At 37.2% G+C, this 21,402-nt stretch overlaps 1 protein-coding gene across 5 annotated transcripts in view; it reads right to left on the reverse strand.

Moving 5' to 3' along the window:
- Positions 1-21,402, reverse strand: part of Ctnna3 (catenin alpha 3) — a 1,349,586-nt gene that overhangs the window by 525,632 nt on the left and 802,552 nt on the right. The window lies entirely within an intron of this gene.

The following is a 21,402-nucleotide window of genomic DNA, read 5'->3' on the forward strand; positions in this document are numbered from 1 at the left end:
GGTGTACATGTGGAAGAAAGAGGGCAGCTTATGGCAGGTGGTTCTCCCCTTCCACCATGGGAATGTGGGGACAGCTCTCAGAGCTCCAGGTTTGATGCCTTTACTCTAAGCCATCTCAACTGGATGATAGAGTACTTTTTGATCTATAAAAAAAATTCACTGTCTCCGTCAATGCAAGGAAACACTTTTTACCACCTCAAAAAATGATTTCTTAGAGATTTTACAGATTGTCCACATATGTATATATATATATATATATATATATATATATATATATATATATATGTGTGTATGTGTGTATATATATGTATACATACATACACACATAGACACACACACACATATATGCTAACACTTTGTAGCTCTTGTGATAAAATACAAAATGAATTCAGAGTAAAGGATTGTAGGAACGGCAAATAAGCAGCAAGAATCTTTGGGCCACACTTTTAAGACTATGAATTGAAATTTGAATGGATATATGTCTTGCTTTTTCTGACATCTGGGAATGGTGAAACACCTCCTGGTTTGCTCTTACATATGACAAAATAGCAGACATACATTATTTAGCTGTGGAGAGGCGTTGTTCAATTTATTAACGTACATGAAAATGGCTTACTTGAAAGGACCTTTTGTTGGCTTGAAGGTCACAATACCTCAGCTTTCATATCTGACACATAATTAGTGCATTCGTGAATTGTTTGAAAAGGGCAATGGTTTCTATGCCCCTATCCCACCTCCCAAACCTCATTCACTGATAGCAAAACTTTTGCAAATTTGAGCACTGATTAAAGTTAAAAATGTGTACATTTTGTAGAATTTTCTAGATAAATTAGAAGGGCGCTAATTAATCTGAAGCTTCAATTTACAGAAAATTGATGCTATGTAGACATTCTCTTCCTTCTTCCTTTTTTTCCTGGTGCTGAGGGCCAAAGGCAGGGTCTGGTGATTAGTAGGCAAGTTCTCTACCACTGCCTGGCAGCCCTTCCTATCCCTCTCTCTGCCTAACTATTGGTCATTCTAATATATTTAATTATGAAAAGATGTATTGCATTTGTTTCACCTTGCCTGAAACACATCTTTTCATAATTAAACACACATCTTTACATCATTAGACAAATGAAGCATAAACAAAAGTAACACACCTTTACACAGTTAAAATAATATTCTGTAGCACAAACAAATGTAACACACCTTTAAAAATAATATTTACAGCAGTGGATATTCTTTTCTGGACATTTGCGGGCCTTCATGCTATTAAACAAACAATTATATGGATGCATAACAAGGATCATTATCTCAAAATGCCTTATGTTTATATTAGTAGAGTTAACTTTTACAAGATTCTTCAATGACTATACTAAACAACTGGAAGTTGATTTATATTTAGTGTGTCTACTGAGATAAAGGTTATGAGATCATTTTTATCTTCATTTGTTCACTGAATAGGTAGGTAGATAGATGATAGATAGATAGATAGATAGATAGATAGATAGATAGATAGATAGATAGATGATAGACAGATCAATAGACAGATCAATAGACAGCAGATGGGAATTATATATGAACATCATCCCTACTGTCCTATGTCAACTCAACTTTCTATGTAATCAAAAGTGTTTCTAAAACTATTAGGTTTTTGCATGAGTTTGTCAAACATGGTTAATTCATGGTAATATTCTATGACAAAGAAGAAAGGTTTGGTGGTAAAACTAAAATCTTTTTACAATTTGAATTTGAATGACTGGGAATATGTTTTCCAAAATCACATCAATGTGTGAATGAAAGCCAGATTTCTTCCAATAATAATTAGTTCCGTGTGCCTATTCAGGAAAACAAGCACAGTATAAATGTGACTCCCTGCTTGTCAGAGAAAACAGCATGCACATAAAATATCTTGTAAAAGTCGTCTGAGGTATTTTGACATCTGACATCCTTGTTTATCTAACTTTGACTGTGTTTCACAAATCAGAGTAAAGTTTCATTATATGACACATTCCCATAGAAATTTTCTCTTCTCTAAGGAAAACTAGGAACTCCAGGTATTTCTTCTGAATACGGGAAAGATATTAAGTTCCCTGATTCTGTTTTGTTACCTATGAAAAACATGAGGGTACCTAACTCAATAGGTTGCTAGGGCAATTAAATGAGACACTGTACAGAGAAGGTCTAATATCCAATTCTATTATAATATCTAATATCTCTGAGCATGTATGAATCCCCATCATTTTGTCTCTCAGCTACTGGGAGAAGCAAAAGAACTTTCAAGCTCTCAACAATGTTATAAATTTAAGCCTTAGGTGCTCAAAGAAATTTAATGAAATCCCTAACCCAAGAAAAGTACAAAAATCAAGCCATGGAGCCAGATGGAACTCACTTAGTGATGGGGCAGAATAGTGTGTAAGCCCTACCTAAAGTCAGAAGGATGCATTAAAGCGGGTTGAAAGGAAGGAAAAAGTCCCCAGTGAGCCACACAGCAGCTGGTTGGCTCACTTTAGTTACCACGATTGTGACCTCTTATCTCATTGCTGTATACTCTACTGTCCACACAGGAAAAATGAACAAGGCAGACACAGCTCACTCAGACCAAAGGATGCAGCCTTTGAACCAGGTGTGCATGTGTGCTATTCACAGACACTTTTGTACTGAAATAACAGAGCTAAGAAAAGCAGAGTCTATGTTACCTAAAATAAACAACAACAACAAAAAAAAAACCTAAGATATTGGGTAGGATCACATATCCATTAAAGAGAAAAGGCTATGATAAAATACTCTTCTATACCAAAAAGGGATTAATTATATCATTAAAATAATTACAAAAATTCTATCCAATAATCTTCCAAAACACCTTCAGGCAGGGACATGTTGGCATGTCACTGAGAGCTGACTGAAGTTTTCTATCCATATCCCTCTGTCTGGCCTCTCCACTTCTTAGCAGACCCTCTAATATCTATGATGTAGGTCACATTTGAAGCCCTATAGGCTTCTCTGATCTTACGATGCCATATGATCTAGAAGATCCGTGTATTCTACAAACACCTCAGTGCTGACATCAAAGCCTGGCCAGTCAATTCCTGATCTCAATGATCCTACTGATAGGCTTTTCACCCTAGCTCCCAGCTCAAGTTCTATGCACCAACTGCTGTGCTCTTATCATACTTGTCATTAGCTGGATATTGTATCTGTCCTAATAGGTGACAGTAAATGTGGCAACCTTCACTACTTAACCACTGGTCCATCATGAGAAATTCCTGTCATGGAACCTTTTCTTCCAGAAGCCTATACCTGTGCTGGTTCTGCCCCTTCCAAACCAAGGACTGCCTCACCCATGTCAAGAAATAGAAATAGCTATACAATGGTATTTGGAAATCATAAATTTTCTCTGTGACCCCTAAATAAGTGTACTGTTCTACAGACTAACTTTGTGTTTGATAGTCACTATGCTATAATATGGCAGAGAGTGTTTATCTTTAAAGTAATAGTAGAGAATGCCATGACTTAACATTCTGATATTGTTTCACCTGAAGTCTCGTTATAGCCATCCTCTCAGCCATCTCAGACAACTGAAATGGAAGTGCTGTGTGTCATCCATAATTCATTCTGTCATCAAGAATTTCCTGTGCAGGTCTTTGCCTGTTCTACCCTTTTTCACGAGCATGAGCTACATCTGGATGTTTGGTGAGATCCCCACTGTACCACACTCACTGAGGATCTATAATCCCCACAGCTAATTATAACATTTCATCACAGCACCAAGGATCCTAGCTCTCCATGGGGGAGAAAGGTCACTGTTTCATTTTCATGCATATCTTCCTCTGGCAGATGGTCATTTAACTCCTGTGTAAACACTTCTGGGTACAGAAAATTTAGTGTTGAACTAAACTCTATTCCCCTAGCAGGACAGCCCAAAATTATGAAATTATAGCATTCTTTTTATAAAGAAATTGAAGCTTCTCTCAATGAATGCCAAGTATCATAAATAATATAATGTTGGACTCATAGAAAAAGTGTAGTAGCAACAATCCTCAATTTGTGGGACAAGGGAAATGGAAATAACAGAATGACCAGTAAAGAGCTGTCAAAAAGTCCACTTTATTTATGCAAAGGTATTTCAATATGTTAACTGAGAGATTTAAAGGATGTGGTACTAGAGTTTTAAAATCAACCCCCACGTGGCTTTGATGCACTAGCTCCACATAAGAACACACACACACACACACACACACACACACACACACACACACACACCAATGACAACAGTATCCAAATATATACACACTAGACCTTGGTTGATTTTCATTTGCTTGGACATGTACTTCTTCCTGAAGATTAATACAAAGGGCTAAAAGTCTATAATAGTATGATAGAAAAAATTGTTAAAGAAACAACAAAATCAGTGTAAGGGAAATTTCCAGCCATCCACTTGGAGTCAATACTTCCTTGTGGTGACAACATTCTGGGGCACTTTGGTAGAAATATTACCCCTTCCTCTAAGCCAGTGGTGCCATCTGGTTGTGACTGTCAAGTCAGTCTCCTAATCATCCCTTGTTCCTAGGCTCGGCATACCCATCACTTCCTACTAGAGTAGTTCTGGTTTCTGCCTATCCTAAACTTTTCAATTTGAACCACCCTCTTCCAATAAGGTCCCCATTTGCTACATAAGTAAGCCAAAATAATTTTCTGTTGTGAAACCAGAGAACCCCGATTCTCAGTGCTGACCTAGAAAACCTGTGCACCAACAATGCACTAACATCGTTGGGTTTAACAATGATGAACAACCGTGATCATGAGTATAGAAGGGGGGCCTTCTGGCCAAATTTCTGACTTAGTCTTACATGGACAATCTGTTCTAGCCTCACATACATATTTTTAAAAATCATGTGTGTCAGTTCTTGTAAATATGAGTAAATGTGTTTGTAAATGTCTGCTTCAGTAACCCCTCAGTGCTTATTAGAACATTTGATACACTGAGTACAGAAAAGCATTGAGTCCTTGAAGAAACTAATTTACTATTTTTTTTTCACATTAACTTGAACGGTGTTAATTCTGTTTGAAAGCCATTCCTCACATCTTGTTTCAAAATCATATTAATATTACAAGACCTGGGGTATAGATCTACTCAGACCTCCATTTTTAGAATAGATACTTCTGCTTTATCTGCATATATCATTCTTCCTAACCTCGCTTAGCTACTACCTATCAGATAGAGAGCAGGTAAAGAAAAAAAAGTTCTTTGTCTCTAATCTTCTGCCAAGCAAATTATCCTAAAAGTAGTGTTATTTGGTTCCTGTGAATAAAGAAAAGCAATCTTATCTTTATTCAGCTAGATTTGAATCATTTTGTTTATAAATCACTGTGTCATATAGATATATATTTAATAATTATATTCTTTAGTGTTATGAACATTAAAAGTAAGTACCATTTTTTCCAACTACGGAGGAAGAATGTAATGAAACAAAGGTTGTGTGGAATTAGAGTGAGTTTTCTTTATTGACATCAGCCTGACTGGATACATTCTTTGAGCTTATCAAGATTTAGACCTTGGAAGTGAGGAGGCAGATTTGGGTTTCTTCCTATTTTAGAAGGAATGAAATTTCACAAAAGCTTGCAATGAGGCAGAAAGAAAGACAAAAGCTCTCAGAGCTCTTGGAAACATTAACTATCTGAAGTACAAAGTCATTGGCTAAATCCCTAACAGTAAGAATGCTGAAAGATTTTTGGTTTTTATTGTTATTGTTGTTTATTTTTTTTATTGGGGGAGACAATGAGAGTTAAATTGAATAGTTAAATTTTGAGTTGGCATGTTGTGTTATATAAGTAGTGTATAGTTAAGATGTTAATTAAGAATTCACCAATTTATCAATTATAATTGAATGTGATTAAAGAAGGACTATTATTATCTGAAGAATAATAGTTGGTAAAGGTACCAATATTTATTATTTAATGAGAGGAGAATACTTTTTCAGGGGCACCACATATAGAGTAGGTAAGCCATACTAGAAGTCAATGTTATGACATCATGAACACCAGGAGAGACAACTGCAATGAATGTTACTGTGTATCAAGCTTAGATGTAATTTAGCAACCTTTAGAAGTACCCATTCGTTCAGCCACACAGTTATGTTATTAATTCTTATGGTGTTTGGCTGAAATGATGGTCCCTGAGGCAAAGGGTAAGGTAGTCCCAGGGCCTTATGACTCAAAGTAGACAGCAATAAGTTGCCTGGTCAATACACACACACACACACACACACACACACACACACACACACACACACTTACATCAAATGTTACTGTTTTTGTAAGCAACTATGCTTTTTTTAATATATGTGAGTGTCTACATATATCATTCATCTATTTTCTCAAATATATAAAAATATAATATAGAAAGGGAAAATGTATTGCAGCTGATATCCAATATTTTTAAATGATTTCCCCCGTATCATTTCCTCATTCCTGTACCATATCTTCTTTCCTATAGGCTTGTATATAATAAATGTTCATATGGGTACAATATAGCACGAAGAACATAGAACAGGGAAGATTAATATAAAGGAATGAGGAAGGATTGAATTCAGGCAACCAACATGCCTTGTGAACGAGGATAGAAAGCTAATCATTTTTCTAGTTCTAATTCTGTCATTGATTTTTGTTTATTTGTTTTTGATGGTAGACCAGTGCAGAAAATATATTTGATACTGCAAGTGTAAAATGTAATATCAATTTCTACAGATTCTTTCCTAAATGCTCCTTATTATATAAAAGTTCCCTGACTTATTAAGTCTGGTTAATTTTGTTGTGTGATGCTTTTGGTTATTTGTACCATTTTTTAAATTTTTTGAGATTTATTTATTTTTTTATGTGTATGAATGTTTTGCCTGCATGTATGTGTTCATCACATGTGTGCAGTATCCACAATGGCCAAAAGAAGGCATGATATTCCTTAGAACTGGGGTTACAGACAGTTGTGAGGGGCCACACGAATGCTGGGAATTGAACCTGGGTCCTCTGGAAGAGCAGTCAGTGCTCTTAACCACTGGCCCATCTTTCTAGACCCAGGTAAGGTATTTTTTTATTTTTGTTAATGATAAAGTTTATAAAATTAGAAAAAAAAAAGAAGACTGTGTGTAGTGCAGACCAAGATTCATTTGTAGTCTTTTACACCCTAGTTTAGCTAGTGAAGCCCATTATAGACACTAGTATGTCCTGCCATGAGACATTTGTGTCTGTTTTTCTTCCTAGTTGATGATGGTCTCTTTCTCCTTCACTGCTTCCCTTGAATCACTTAGATCTGCTAATCACTGTCCATCAGATCTTTGCTCACAAGTGTTGCCCTGGCAAGTTTGTTTTGTTTTTTTGGGTATATCCCATCTCCTAAATTTCCTAAGGTAGGTCTTTCCTTTGGAACATAATTATCAGCTTATAAAGTCACAGTCACTGAGTATCATTTTTTTTTATTTGCTTGGGTTTTGTTGTTGTTTTGTGTTGGTTTGGTTTTTTCTGTTTGCTTTTTTGCTTTTTTGTTTTGTTTTGTGGGATTTTGTTTGTTTTGTTGGGATTTTTAGGTTTTGTGTGTGTGTGTGTGTGTGTGTGTGTGTGTGTGTGTGTGTGTGTGTGTGTGTATGTATGTTCAGATAGGTTCTCACTATGTTTCTCTGGCTGGCCTGGAACTGGCTGTGTAGATTATGCTGACCTTGAACACACCTGGCAATGTGTTTATCTGATGAGTAGCAAGCGTCCCTGCTTTCTAAGGGACAGAATCTCTCTTACATTATTTGCTCACTGTTTCCTCCGCTCTCTGCTACCTGACATTTGGTATCCAAAAAACAGCTTTTCTATGAAAAAGTACATAAATGGATATATGCAGCTGGTATGCTTACAACTATGTCATCTTCTCAGATGAAGAAACAGAGAGGAAAAAGTGAGTCCTGGAGGGAAAAGATGACTCAAGAAATTCAGGGCAAGAGAGAGCCAAGAATGAAATTTTCCTCTGAAATTCCCTGCAATGGTCTACAATGCTTAATTGGACAGGTGGAATTCAAGGAAACACTACAGACCTTTCCCCTAGTCTGGCTTTCATAGTTAACGAGACTTGCAGGGTGGCTTCTTTCAAGTTTTACTTTCACTCATGCCATCAAATTGAGAACTAATGAACAGCCCCCAATCTAGCTCTAAAATTATTTATTTCTAATCAAAGAAAATAACTCTTCAAATGGCCCAGTCTGGTGGTGGCCAAATGCTGGTGGGTGTATCAGATGCAAGAGGCATGGTGAACCCATCCACAATTCAGGAACTTCAGGGTCCTTTCAGAATAGAGTGCATCCTTTGCTGCTAAGAAACCCAAGCTCAGGGGCCTATCGCTGAGTCTGCAAGTGGAGAAGGGGATCTGTGATACCCGATTACAGGCCTCAAGTCACCTCTGGTAAAAGAGGTCAGCCCTTCAATCCCTTCACTGTTTTAGTACTGTTAAGCTGCCCCTGGCAGTAATTAAAAAGAAAACAAGTACAAATTGAGGTTTGTATAATATTTAACCTATAGAATTTTGCTATCAACATAATTGGCAAAGTTCAGGTAATCATTTTGCCAAGTAATAAATATTGATTATGTAACTATGAGGCACTCTGGGAAATGCCAGTGAAATAAGAAAAATCAGTAACAGTGGAATGAATCCTTTTTTTTTTTTTTTTTTACAATTTACTTATTTATTGATTTAATTTGTCCCTGGGGAGGGGCACACATATCTCAAGGTATGCCTGTGGAGGACAGAGGAAAACCTGTGAGAGTCATTTCTTTCCTTCCTCCTGGTGGATTCAGGGGGATCAACTCAGGTCCTCAGGCTTAGTGCCTTTGCCTACAGGGCTGTCATGCTGACCTGAGAAGTGAATCTTAAGAAGTATGCTCTTTTGGAGTGGATGTGAAAAGGCCTCAGTCTCTAAAACTACAGACTGGAGTGACAAAAGGAAGATAATGTCAAAGAGATGAATTGCCAAGGATCTCATGGAGATAAGTTATCACCAAGTGTCTTAGGGTTACTGTTGCTATGACAAAACACTAGGAAGCAACTGGAGGAGGAAAGGGTTTATTTGGCTTATCCTTCCACAATTGTGCATCATCAAAGGTAGTCAGGAACCTAGAGGCAGGAGCTGATACAGAGGCCTTGGAGGAATGCTACTTACTGGCTTTCTCCCCATGGCTTGCACAGCCTGCTTTCTTGTAGAACTCAGGGATAAGAGCCCAGCACTGGACCACCCACAATAGGCTGGCTTCTATACCAATCATTACTTATAGAGGCAGTTTCTCAATTGAGAGAGATCCCAGCCTCTCAGATGACTATAGCTTGTGCCAACTTGACACAAAACTAGCCAGCACACAAAGGAACTTCCAATTCCCTTGAACATTGTTTTTCAAAATGCCTCCCAAATTTTATGAATGCTGAATCACACAATCCTCTAACAGTTTGCTAATGTAACCACTTACTTGTCTATATTTGGTTATTCTTGTACAAGATGAAGAAGAGATTGACTTTATTTCTAGGCCCCCTTTCATTTCATCCATTTTTGTTCATTCATGTGCAATTGATAACAAGGTTCCATAGAAATTAGACAGGGAAGCAGATATGCATGGCATTTTGATATTAACTTGAACACAAATTTATGAGTAAAATATTAGGGAACTGAACATAATTATGAAAACTGAGAAAGACAATTAATTTACTCCATGATTTGCTCACAAAACTGTAAAACTTGTCTAGAGTTCAGGTTTTGGAAAAGTATTTGGCAAATGTCAAAACTGCAATTATTAAAGCTAGACTGAACTGAACAGACTTAGAGTGAGTATGATGGTCAATAGTCAAAGTTAAGCCAAACATGCAGAAATACACCTGTATCCCAGCATTTAGGAGGTCAGAGAAGGAAGGAGGATATGAACTCAAGGCCAGAACATGCCATTTAGGTGAACCTAATCTAACATACACTAACACACACACACACACACACACACACACACACACACACACACACACAGAGTCACAGCAAATATTAACAATATCAATACTTGTGCTGGAGAGAGAGTGATTATGAGGACATAAGTTCAGAGGACACAAGTCCAGTCCTGGGAAAGCTCACAGCTGCCTGTGACTCCAACTTCACTATGTCTAATTTCTCTTCACTCCTGAAGAAGTAAGCACTCCACTGCATATTCAACTCCTTCCCCACAAACATATGTATTCACAAAAAAATAAAGTGTCAACATTGTAAACCTTAAGTGCTCCATGATTACTGAAGTTGACCTATATTTCAGACAGGGATTTAGTCATTTTAAATGAACCTAAAAATATACGATAGCTATAAATATGTTAAAGAAAGATGAAGCAATGATTTTTATTCCCAGGGAGCCAAAGGTTCCTCTATGCGAGATTATCTGAAAGTATGTTCCTACTACCAATGGCTTAGCAGCTTTGCATTACACAGAAAGATCATGGGGAGAATAAATTTTTTATATCTGCTGGAATCAAAAGTAATGTTTTAATAAAAATTCACTTTTATAGTGGCAACCAGTACTGTAAATGTCATCTTAATATAAATCTATTAAGGAGCCAAAAAAATTATGGATATGTGTGTCTATGTTCGTACGCTTTTAAATTAACTATGGAAAGTAAGGGTTGAATGAATATGAGAAAAATCAGATTTATGGGTGGGAAGGCTCAATATTAGAAAATGAACTCCAACTTGTACTAAATTCATTTATTAAGCTAAAAGATCTATATTGAACTTAGGCTAATTTTAATATATATTAAATATATAATAAGTATATATTTATCATATATACAGAAGTAATATGAAAGGTGAGTAAAGAAGATTAACAAAATTAGTGAAGAAAAACACAGCATGCCATCAATTAAACTGTAGAAATTTGTCATCTTTTCAAAACAGTGGGAGAAATATCAATAATGGCTAAAATAATTATCTACTTCAGGGAGTAAAGCTCAATGCATGTAAGAAAATTAGAGTGGCATGGAGATCAGTGTTAAAAAATAGTGCAGGAAAGTACAAGAGAACACAAGTATTTTACATATATCAAAAATTATCCATAAGTGCAAACAGGTTCAGAAGTCAATAAGGGAAATACAATTTAAAAAGCATAAAATATTTACATAAATACTTCACAACATAATATGCATCCTATGAATGTGTGGTAAGAATTTCAATTAATTATTGTTTAAGCAATGCATGCAAGTGAAACAAGAAAATGACATATTTTGCTCATCAGATTAGCAATATATTAAGAATTTTTTTTCTAAGCTTTCCTAAGAATGAAGAAAGAAGTGGAAAATAATTGGGCAACTTTTTAGAGGGCAACCCAGCTCATCCATGAGAAGTTACCACACAAAGAGGAGCCATGATGCAACCCAGCCTATTCTGTCTATCAGAAATACTTGCTTGTATGAAAAGTATGGCCTTAGGCAAATTTATTTGTCAGAGTAAAAATTTATCTAAACATTTGTCGGCAATGAACTGGATATTTCTACAGAAAAATGAAGAAAAATTCTGCTCCTATAAACAATTTAAACTTCAAATTAATTTAAAATTTTTCATTGATCTGTTTGTACATGTCTTTGAGGCACAGTGGGATGTGTTAGTTCATATTTATACCGTAGAGAGATCAACTATAGATATGTACCTTGTCAACACCTTAAATGCATATAATTTCTTATGATGACTATATCCAAATGCCCGCCTTCACAGATTTGTAATACATTATTGTTAATTATTTTACCCTGCTCTTCCACAGAACACTAGAACTCACCCCCTGCTGTAAAATGACACTGCATATTATTTTGTTTTTGTATTTTTGATGGAGTCTTACTGTGTGGTCCAGGCTGTTTTTTTACTCATGATCCTGCTATTTCAACCTGCTAAGTGCTGGTGCTGAAGGCAAGCATAATTGTATCTGCTTTGCATATATTTTTAAGAAAAAAAACACAGAGAGAATATATATAAACTGTGATTGTATTTAAATAAAATTATTTCTAGGCAGCTAGTCACAATGTGAATTACATTAAATATTAGCTATAGAAGATAGATGGGAAAGAAAATGGGATTAATATTTCTCTGAGAAGTAGTACCTTTTCAAATGTATTTCTGTGTTGGCTGGAATTTATCGGTTTTTTTCACTTTAATAGTGAATTAGCTTTCCAAATTATTTTTAAAGTATTTGGTGTAATAATTCTATATATTTTGACATGAATACATGATTGGTAAGCAAAGCAGAAAATATGATTTTTTTTGAGATAGTGGGTTTGTGTGTGATAAAAGTAATCTCTACAATGATGTTTGTAAAATGATAGTGATTATCTCTGAACATTGGGAATCAAAATAATACCATCTTCCTTTTTAAATGTTTTTACATGTCTAAAATTCAAACTTATTTAAATAATGAATATAAATTAGCAATCAAACCAAGAATAATGCAGTTATTTTCATTTTGAAGAGAATAAAATCTTTCCACATGTGTATGTGAAACTTTAATAATACTCAATAATATTCTATTACTTGTGCCACTTACTGAAAAACTGAGGTCCACAGCCATTTGAAACATGCTTCCAGAAAACAACAGATATGTATTGGTTAGGCAGAAAGAAATGCTGCTGAGTGGACAATTGTTTCAATTTCCTTACATGCTATTCTGTCTAAAATTATGATTCACAAGTACAGTTGATATGCTGTTATGAATATAACCAAAGAACCAGACATTCATTTACCCTCTCTTTATTTCATGTAGCATGTAAAAGTCAGATTGTCCAAAAATGATGTTTTTAACAAATGAAATTGTTTGGAGAGTTAAAGGTATATTGTGCATGGTGTTTTGTGTGCCTGTATGTGTGTTTCCATCCATTTGTTGAAAGTTGATACATGGTAATGTTTCCCATGATTGAGCACTTATAATTTGGTTTTATATGTCTTTCTATTCTTATGTATCCATTCTATATTCAAATTTACATATAAACTTCTTGTACCTCTCAAGTAAGTTATTAAATATATATAAATATTCATAAGTTTAAGTGGATATATGTCAGTGTTGCTTTGAAACAGGCCTCAGAATGATGTATCAGTGTGTGTTTTCACAAAATAGACTAATGAGATGAGAACATACACACATGAACATACACATAGACACATACACTCCCAAAACTGTTAGCTGTTACATCATTGCTTTCCTGAGATTATAACGTAATTACATAGTATTTCCCTTCACTTAGCTCCCTCTAAATCCTCCCCAAACCCTTCCTTGCTCTCTTTCAAATTCATGGCCTCTTTTTAAAAATTGTTATTACAGCCCTGAAAACATACATATAAGTAACACTGTAAAGACTGGGAGATTATATTTAGGAATATATACATATACATATATACACATAATAGATTTATTTCTGTGATGGTTTGAATAAGAATGGTCCCCATATGCTTGTATATTTGAATATTTAGTCACCAGGGAGTGGCACTATTTGAAAGGATTAGCAGGACTAGGAGGTATAGCCCTATGTGGGCTTTGAGGTATCAAAAGCCCTTGAAAGGCTCAGATTTTCACTTTCTGACTATGGATCAGGGTAAAGAAATCTCAGCTGCATCTCCTGCACCATTTTCACCTGTGTGCCCCCCAACAATGATACTGGATTAATCTCTGAGACTGTAAGCAAGGCCCCAAGTAAATGCTTTCTTTTATAAGGGCTACCTTGGTCATGGTGTCTCTTCTCAGCAATAAAACAGTGACTAAGACAGAAGTTGTTACCAGCGACTGGGGTATTTTTGTGATAGATCTGACCATGCTGTTTTTTGGAAGAATACTGAGGACTTTGGAAGTTTGGACTAGAAAAGTACTTGGAGGTTTTGAACGAGGCTTAATGGACCATCCTAATAGGAGCATGGACGACAGTGCAGAGGGTAATTTGAACTATTGGAGCCCAGTTCAAGAAGTTTCACAGCAGACAAATATTAGTAAATAGCCTAGAGACCATACTTAGGATATTTTGGCAAAGAAGGTTATTGGTTTTTGCTCTTGTCTTAAAATCTACCTGAGGCTCAATTGAAGAGTATTGGATTAATGGTGTTGGCAGAGGGGGTTTTAGGACAACCTAGTGCTGACTTTTCCAAGTGATTATTAGTAGTCACTGTTATGCAGATCTATAATGAAAAAGAGTAAGTGGGGCAAGGAGAAATACAAAATGTACAGTTTGAGGAGAAAAACAGATAGCAGGAAAAGTAATACCGCTAAGTCCAGTGCTCAAGGAGATAAAAAGTTTAAAGAAAAGCCTGATGCTAAATGGAATAAATAGAATGGTGATGGCCGGGCGGTGGTGGTGCACGCCTTTAATCCCAGTACTCGGGAGGCAGAGCCAGGCGGATCTCTGTGAGTTCGAGGCCAGCCTGAGCTACCAAGTGAGTTCCAGGAAAAGGCGCAAAGCTACACAGAGAAACCCTATCTCAAAAAACCAAAAAAAAAAAAAAAATAGAATGGTGACCTCAGGGCAAGACCCCACTGTTGTTTGATATTTGTGTGTGTGTGTGTGTGTGTGTGTGTGTGTGTATTCTGACAAATAAAGCTTGCCTAGAGATCAGAAGGTGGCGTTAACCACTAGTTAACCATAGAAGCACATGGGAGGTGGAGACAGGAAGTGATAAGGTGGATTGGAGACAGGATCTTAGCCCTTTTGGTCAGAGGATCCAGAGAGGTAAGAAGTCACTGGTAGCTGCTCCTCTGCTTCCCTGATCTTTCAGGTTATTACCTCGATATCTGACTGTTGGTTTTTATTGATAAGGTTAATTAGATTTATGCTTCACCCCACCCAGCTAAGCTTCCAACTTGTGAAAGGGAGTTAAAGGAAAGGATACATAGTGAAGGGAATTGTATGCCAATGAAATTGAATAAATTGAGTGAAGCTGATGCAAATGTAATTGAATGAGAGGGCTAAGTTACAGCCTTGTCAAGCAGCAGAACTCAGCAGCTTCAACCATGTGATTCTGACTTTAGACTCAGGAATACAAAAAGAGGTTATGAAATCTTGCTCTGCATTTGGGGAAGCTGCTGAGGCCAGGTGTGTCAGGGGTGTCCCTATATGAAATCCCAGAGAGACAAATGTGCAAACCTGTGAAGGTAAAGCCTACATTGTGTTGAAGACCCCAAGATGTTAGAGATGCCAGAGTTGTATGACACCTGCCAAGGAAAGCTGCAGACCAAGTGTAGAACCAGCCCAAGAGAGAGAGAAGTAAGTTGGAGTCAACTAAGCTGAAAGGAGTTGGAAATCTGAAGAGTGCTTTGACAACAGACATGAAGGTACGAAATCTGGAGTTTGCCCTGCTGCTGCTTTTCAGCCTTGCTTTGGTTCAGAATTTCATCACTCTGCAACCTCCCCATCCCTTTTGGAATAGTAGTGTATGTTCTGTGCCATTGCACATTGGAAGTACATGATCTGCTTTTTTATTTTGATTTTACAGGGTATTGCAGTTAAGAGGTTGCCATTGGTCTCAGAAGAGACTTTGAACTTTATACTTCTTAAGGGGTGTTCAGAATGTGATTAACTATGCAGGTTTTTGAAGTTGGACTGGATGCATTTTTGCATTATGATATGGCTACAAGCCCTTGGGACCAGAGAATGATATGCTGCAGTTTGAACTGGAATGACCCCCATAGGCTCATATATTTGAATGTTTAGTCACTGGGGAGCGGCACTATTTGAAAGGATTAGAAGGGTTGGGAGGTGTGGCTCTCTTGGAGGAAATGTGTCACTGGGGGTTAGGCTTTGTGGCTGCAACATTCCATGCAGGGCCCAGTCTCTCTTTCTCTGCCTACAGATCAGGATGTAGAACTCTCAGCTAATTCTCCAGCACCATGTCTGCCTACACACTTCCAATGCTCCCTGCCATGATGATAATGGAATAACCTCTGAAACTGTAAGAAAGTGTCCAATCAAATGCTTTCTTTGTTTGTTAGAGTTGCCATGGTCATGGTGTCTCTTCACAGCAATGGAACACTGACTCAGACAATGGCTTTAAAATAACTATGGCAAGCACAGGTTCAAGGACAGCTCATATAGAGGTGAGAAAGGTATGCTGCTTAAGAGTCTCATCCTACCAAACACATCCCGCTTCTTTTCTTTCAGAAGAGTGTCTGACTGCATATGTATGCACACACCCCACAGTGATGAGGATGTAAATTACAGCAGCAAAATCATCTATAGTGTTCTTCAGCATCTTCCTCTAAATTAAGCTATTATTCACCTCAGTATCACCACTCTAAAGATAAAAGTGTGTGCTGTTTGCCAAGTAAATTAAATATAATAAACAGTACTAAATAAAACCCATTTGATGATCAAAGAGATGAAAGACTCTAAGCCATGAATTAAAGACAAGATCAAATGTTGTTCCCAAAGCAGTGTCATAGTTTGTTGTCTGCTAAGGTCGAGCATAAATATGAAGCAGGCAGACCCAGCAAAATTCTATTAATAGGGTCAGCATGTAAAGGGCAGATGTCAAAAATACAATAATTAGCCTTCATTATCATTGAAATTGATGTCAAATTTTACAATTTTATGATAGTGACCAATGTTTCATGTGACATACACAGAGAGAACTGATTTTAATTCAGAGAGAGAGCAGATGTAATAAAAATTATGTGTTTTATTGAAATTAATTGTGAGCCAACATGTTTTGTACATGTTCTACTCAGACACAGTGGTGGAAACAGATGTCAAATATTACAGCTAATTGAACTGTAAGTGTGTAAACTTGCTTGATATGGCTGAGGCAGCCAAGACCTCATACTCTAATGAATCAGGAAATTCAGGACCAGGTGCATTTCTTACTTTCATGAAAGAACAGGTCTATATAAAGAATGACGGTTGACAATCAGTTGATTGGAAGCTTTTAACTGGAAGGCTATTTAAACAATTATCCATGCAACATTTTTGGGGGGAGAATTTATTTATAACTTTGAGAGAAATATGAATGGGTATGTAAGCCATAAAGTTCACTAGATGTATAATACCAGATAAAGTCCTTCTATTTGGGAATAAATTCCCATATAATGTAAGACAGATTGAAAAACCAGGTGTGGAAGAGTATGTATGAACACAAGTATGTGTGTGTGTGTGTGTGTGTGTGTGGTGTGTGTATTTGTGTGTGTATCTGTGTGTGTGCCTGTGTGTTTGTGTAATGGGAGTGGGGCTGACATAAAGACTGTACAAGATCCTTGAATGTCTTCTGAATTTCAAGATACATGAAAAAGTTGAGGTGTGCCCTGGGGACATGTCTTGGTATGTAGGAGTCCTTGCCACATAAGAGTGAGGAACAGAGTTTAGATTCCCAGAACCCATGTAAAAAGTCAAGCATAGCCATGCATTTGTCAGTAATCCCAGGACTGTCAGTGGGTAGAGCAGAGACAAGAGAAACACACAGTCTTTTTTTCCCTACCAATTCATCTCCAAATTCAGTGAGACACCCTGACACCTATTCAAAAGAATAAGGTGGAGAGTGGCAAAATAGGATACCTGACATCCTCCACTGGCTTCTGCACATATATACCATAAACACGTCACATAAATCCCTCCAAAAGTAAAGTAGCTTTGTTACATAGGATGAAAAAAAAACATAGCTCTTTTTACTTTACCATTTATTTACTATTTAATCCTAACAGCCCCTTGTATCTTGACAGTGCACTGATACATTGTGCCCATATTATGAGCCATGACTATCTTTAAAGGTGTGATAAGACACTTGCCATATAATCTTGGCAGTGCTTCATGATGATGCCAATACCTCTCAAGAGATCTAGGACAAGGAAGGAGAAACAACCAGAAGCCGATTGTATTAACCTACCATAACTAGATGAAGCCAATACATCAATTCACCGCACAAGGTTAAACTGTGAAATGTTTTAAGACTGGAGCCACCTTATCCTTCCTTTTAGTTCTATGACTCTGTAAGCAGTGGACAGATTCTCTGTAGCTTCTGTTGACCTGATGGTTTGACGTCAAAATTAAAAACAACTGTTTTTCACTTTTTAGTTATGTATTCACTTACTTATCTTGTTATTCTGAGGCAGGCATTCATTGTACAGCCCAGGCTAGCCTCAAATTCAGTATTCTCCTGCCTCAGCTTCCTGGTTTTTCAGTTTACAGGTATGTGTCACTAAGCCCAACATTTTCGTTGTGTTCTCTATAAATATTTCCATGTTACGTGTTGACAGAGGCCTAAAGTTGAAGAAAGGACAAAAATCTACAATTACTTTCTATATATCAAGTCTTAAAAGCAGAAGCCAGGTATGATGTTCAACTCCAATAATCCTCATACTCAGAAGAGGCTGAAGCAGGAGAATTCCCACAGATATGAGGCCAGCCTAAGTAACTGACAGCCTAAGTCAGTCCCAGGCCAGTTAGGCTACAGAGTGAAACCCCATTTCAACAAAACCCAAAAACAAAGCAAAGCAAAATAACAAAGGAGACTTAGACATTTGAAGAATAAAAGATTGGTTAAACAATCCTATGCTTTAAAGAAAAGCTATAACGGTAAAAGCCCCAAACAAAACACAGCTGCTTGTAATGCAAAATTTGAATGGTGGAGTAAAACTTGATGTTAATTGTCTAGTACCCTAACCTGACTGGCTACAAGTAATAGAATGATTCATTCAGATTTTAAAGATTTTTAGTTGAATGGTGAAAATCAAGCATACATAAAGACAGTTTCTCCACTTCCATGAGTCAGATGACCTTGTCAAAATGATGTTATCAGGAAACCTTTAAGTTTTTGATAAACCCTAGAATCATAATATTCATGATGAATGGAAAATAAATTTTGTATAAATTATTTCACAAATAGTAAGAAACCAAATAAAAATAATGTCCCACAAGCAGGGAGACAGAATTATGCTATTCCATTTCTATCTGTGACACAATATTTTCTATATTTTTACATGTTGTTATTATCTCAAGTAAGAGAACATTTGAATCAAACTTAAGAAAACAGAGTTGCCTATCTGGAGAGACCATGTATGAAGGAGAGCCACCTGGTGCCACATGGCTATAGGAGGTCGGGCTGAGTCTCTCCAGCTTTGCTTCAAGGCATTGAATGAATGCCACAGGAGTTGGAGGGCAGCTTGCTTCCCCTACTCAAGTTTCTGACCCAATTTCTGGAAGCTGGCTTGCATGCAGTGCACCTGGAGCTTTTCAAAACATTGTCAGGCCGCTCTCCTGAAGACAGGAATCCTACAGTGTTTTGTACCCAATGTCAAGGGACAGGCTGTTTCCTTTTCTGGCTACAGAGGGCAGAGGTTGGATCTCTGAGAAGGTAACTTTAATGAGTACTCCTACCCTGGGAAAGAGAGGAGAGGACAATGCGGCCTGAATGTTTATTAGCCAGAACTGGAGAATGCCAAACCAAAATCCAGTCCATTCTGTCACAGCTGGAGTTAAGTCCTGCATCACCTCCACCCTGTGGGCACCCTAAAGTGCTCTTAACTTGGCTGCCACACTTTGGAAATCACACTCCACACACCTTGTGCCTTTCTCTCCTGTTGGTTAATGAACACTAATAGGCAGCCATGGTTGTGTTACTTGAAGGCTGATGATGCTGTTTGTCCAGCACAATGCTTCTTTTACTTCCAGGAGCATTCCCTGTGGGTGCTTCTTCTCATTATTACCTCCACCAGTGGAGGACAAGACAAGACTCTCAGCTTGCCACTTCCCACACTTCCAAGAAAAAGCTTATGTCCAAGAAATGCCACTCTAGAGCTTTTTCGCCCATCAAAATAACTGTCTTTTGTTCGTGACATCTCACATGCTGAATTTTCTTATTAAGAACCAGAAACCTTTCCTGCAAATGATTTGCTTTTAAATGTGCTTTTCAGCCATCTCAGAGGGTAACTAGCTACTCAAGTACAATTCTTGATCTCTCTCCCAGCACACTCTTCTCAGCCTATTAATTTTTAATGGATATATTTCTCCTCCTCCTCCTCTAAAAATGGACTTTACAACCTATTACTCTTTCTAGCCCAGTAAGTGTACTGAAGCCAGTCCCTGCAATCTCCCTCATCCAACTCCCCCACATATTCCTCTCTCCTAAATTCCCACCTCATCGTTTCCTCTCTTCTTAAATGAAACTCTTTCATTTCTGTATCATTAATAAATGAATCTTTAATCCCAGATGGTACTTTCTGGACTCTAGTTAACCACTGTTGAGTTATTTATCATTGAGGTGGAGCCTCTGAACCATCATTCTTTTCTCTTTTTTCCTCTCCACTTTTTATTCTCTTCATATAATTTCCTCTTTCTCAACTCTTTCATTTTCCAAAACCTAATGCTGCCTCACAAACTTACTATCATTCTTCTCTTGTTCCATCATTGTCTCCGTAATATGTGAAACATAACGCATAAATAGTGTGACGTTGTTTCTACTTATACCCAAAGAATTCATGTGTCCACCCTATGTGTTGGTGAATAGTGTACTTCCAGTTGTTAGAGTCAGTGATCCAAGGCTACCTTTCATGTAAACGGAAGCTTTTCTCTGTCCCACTCCTTCCCAAATACCCAGCAGCTGCTTCCCAAATTATCACACAGAGGCTTCTATTAATTATAAATATTTGGCTGGTTGCTTAGGCTTATTACTCACTAGCTCTTAAATCTTAATTGACCCATTTCTACTAATCTATGCATCACCGCATGGCCCGTGGCTCACTGGTCCTTTGGCATCTTGGTCCTTGGGCAGCTGGCTTGCATCCCCCGCTACTCTGTCCTTGTTCTCCCTGTCTCTCTGTTTGGCTTTCCTGCCCTGCCTTATTCTGCCTGGTTATAGACCAAATCAGCTTTTATCATCACCCACTGAGAACAACATACATTCACAGAGTAGAGAAGGGTCGTCCCATAGCACTTCTGTATCTACATTCAATAAATTGAACACTAGACTATATGTGTACTAGAAATCACTGTTTGGGGAGAATGAACTCTCAAATGTTGCAGTAAATTACTTAAACCATTGCAAAAGCAATTAATTATAACTTCTTGTCCAGTTAAATATGCTACAGTGAATGCTTAGGATAGTTTTGAAAAGAAATAATTTTATTATTTCAAGATATGTGACCAAGTAATAGTCATTTTTCAGGAAGTCCAACATGCCCATCCATGCCCTCAGTCTGAGAGCAGGTAAAAGTGGAAATTTCTCTAGGAATATACAAAACAAAATGTTTTTTAATAATAGAGAAATAGCAGTATTAGTGTATGGAGAGAAAGATGTTTCTCTACTGTTGTCGATGTTTTCCTTAACCTTTGCGAAAATAGTTAACATTCAAGATATCAGTTTAAGCCTAAATCATCCCCTGAAATATACCTCAATAATGGAAACAGACCATACATCTTAGAAT

The sequence above is a fragment of the Peromyscus eremicus genome, chromosome 16_21, assembly GCF_949786415.1.
Source record: "Peromyscus eremicus chromosome 16_21, PerEre_H2_v1, whole genome shotgun sequence".
Lineage (NCBI taxonomy): Eukaryota > Metazoa > Chordata > Mammalia > Rodentia > Cricetidae > Peromyscus > Peromyscus eremicus.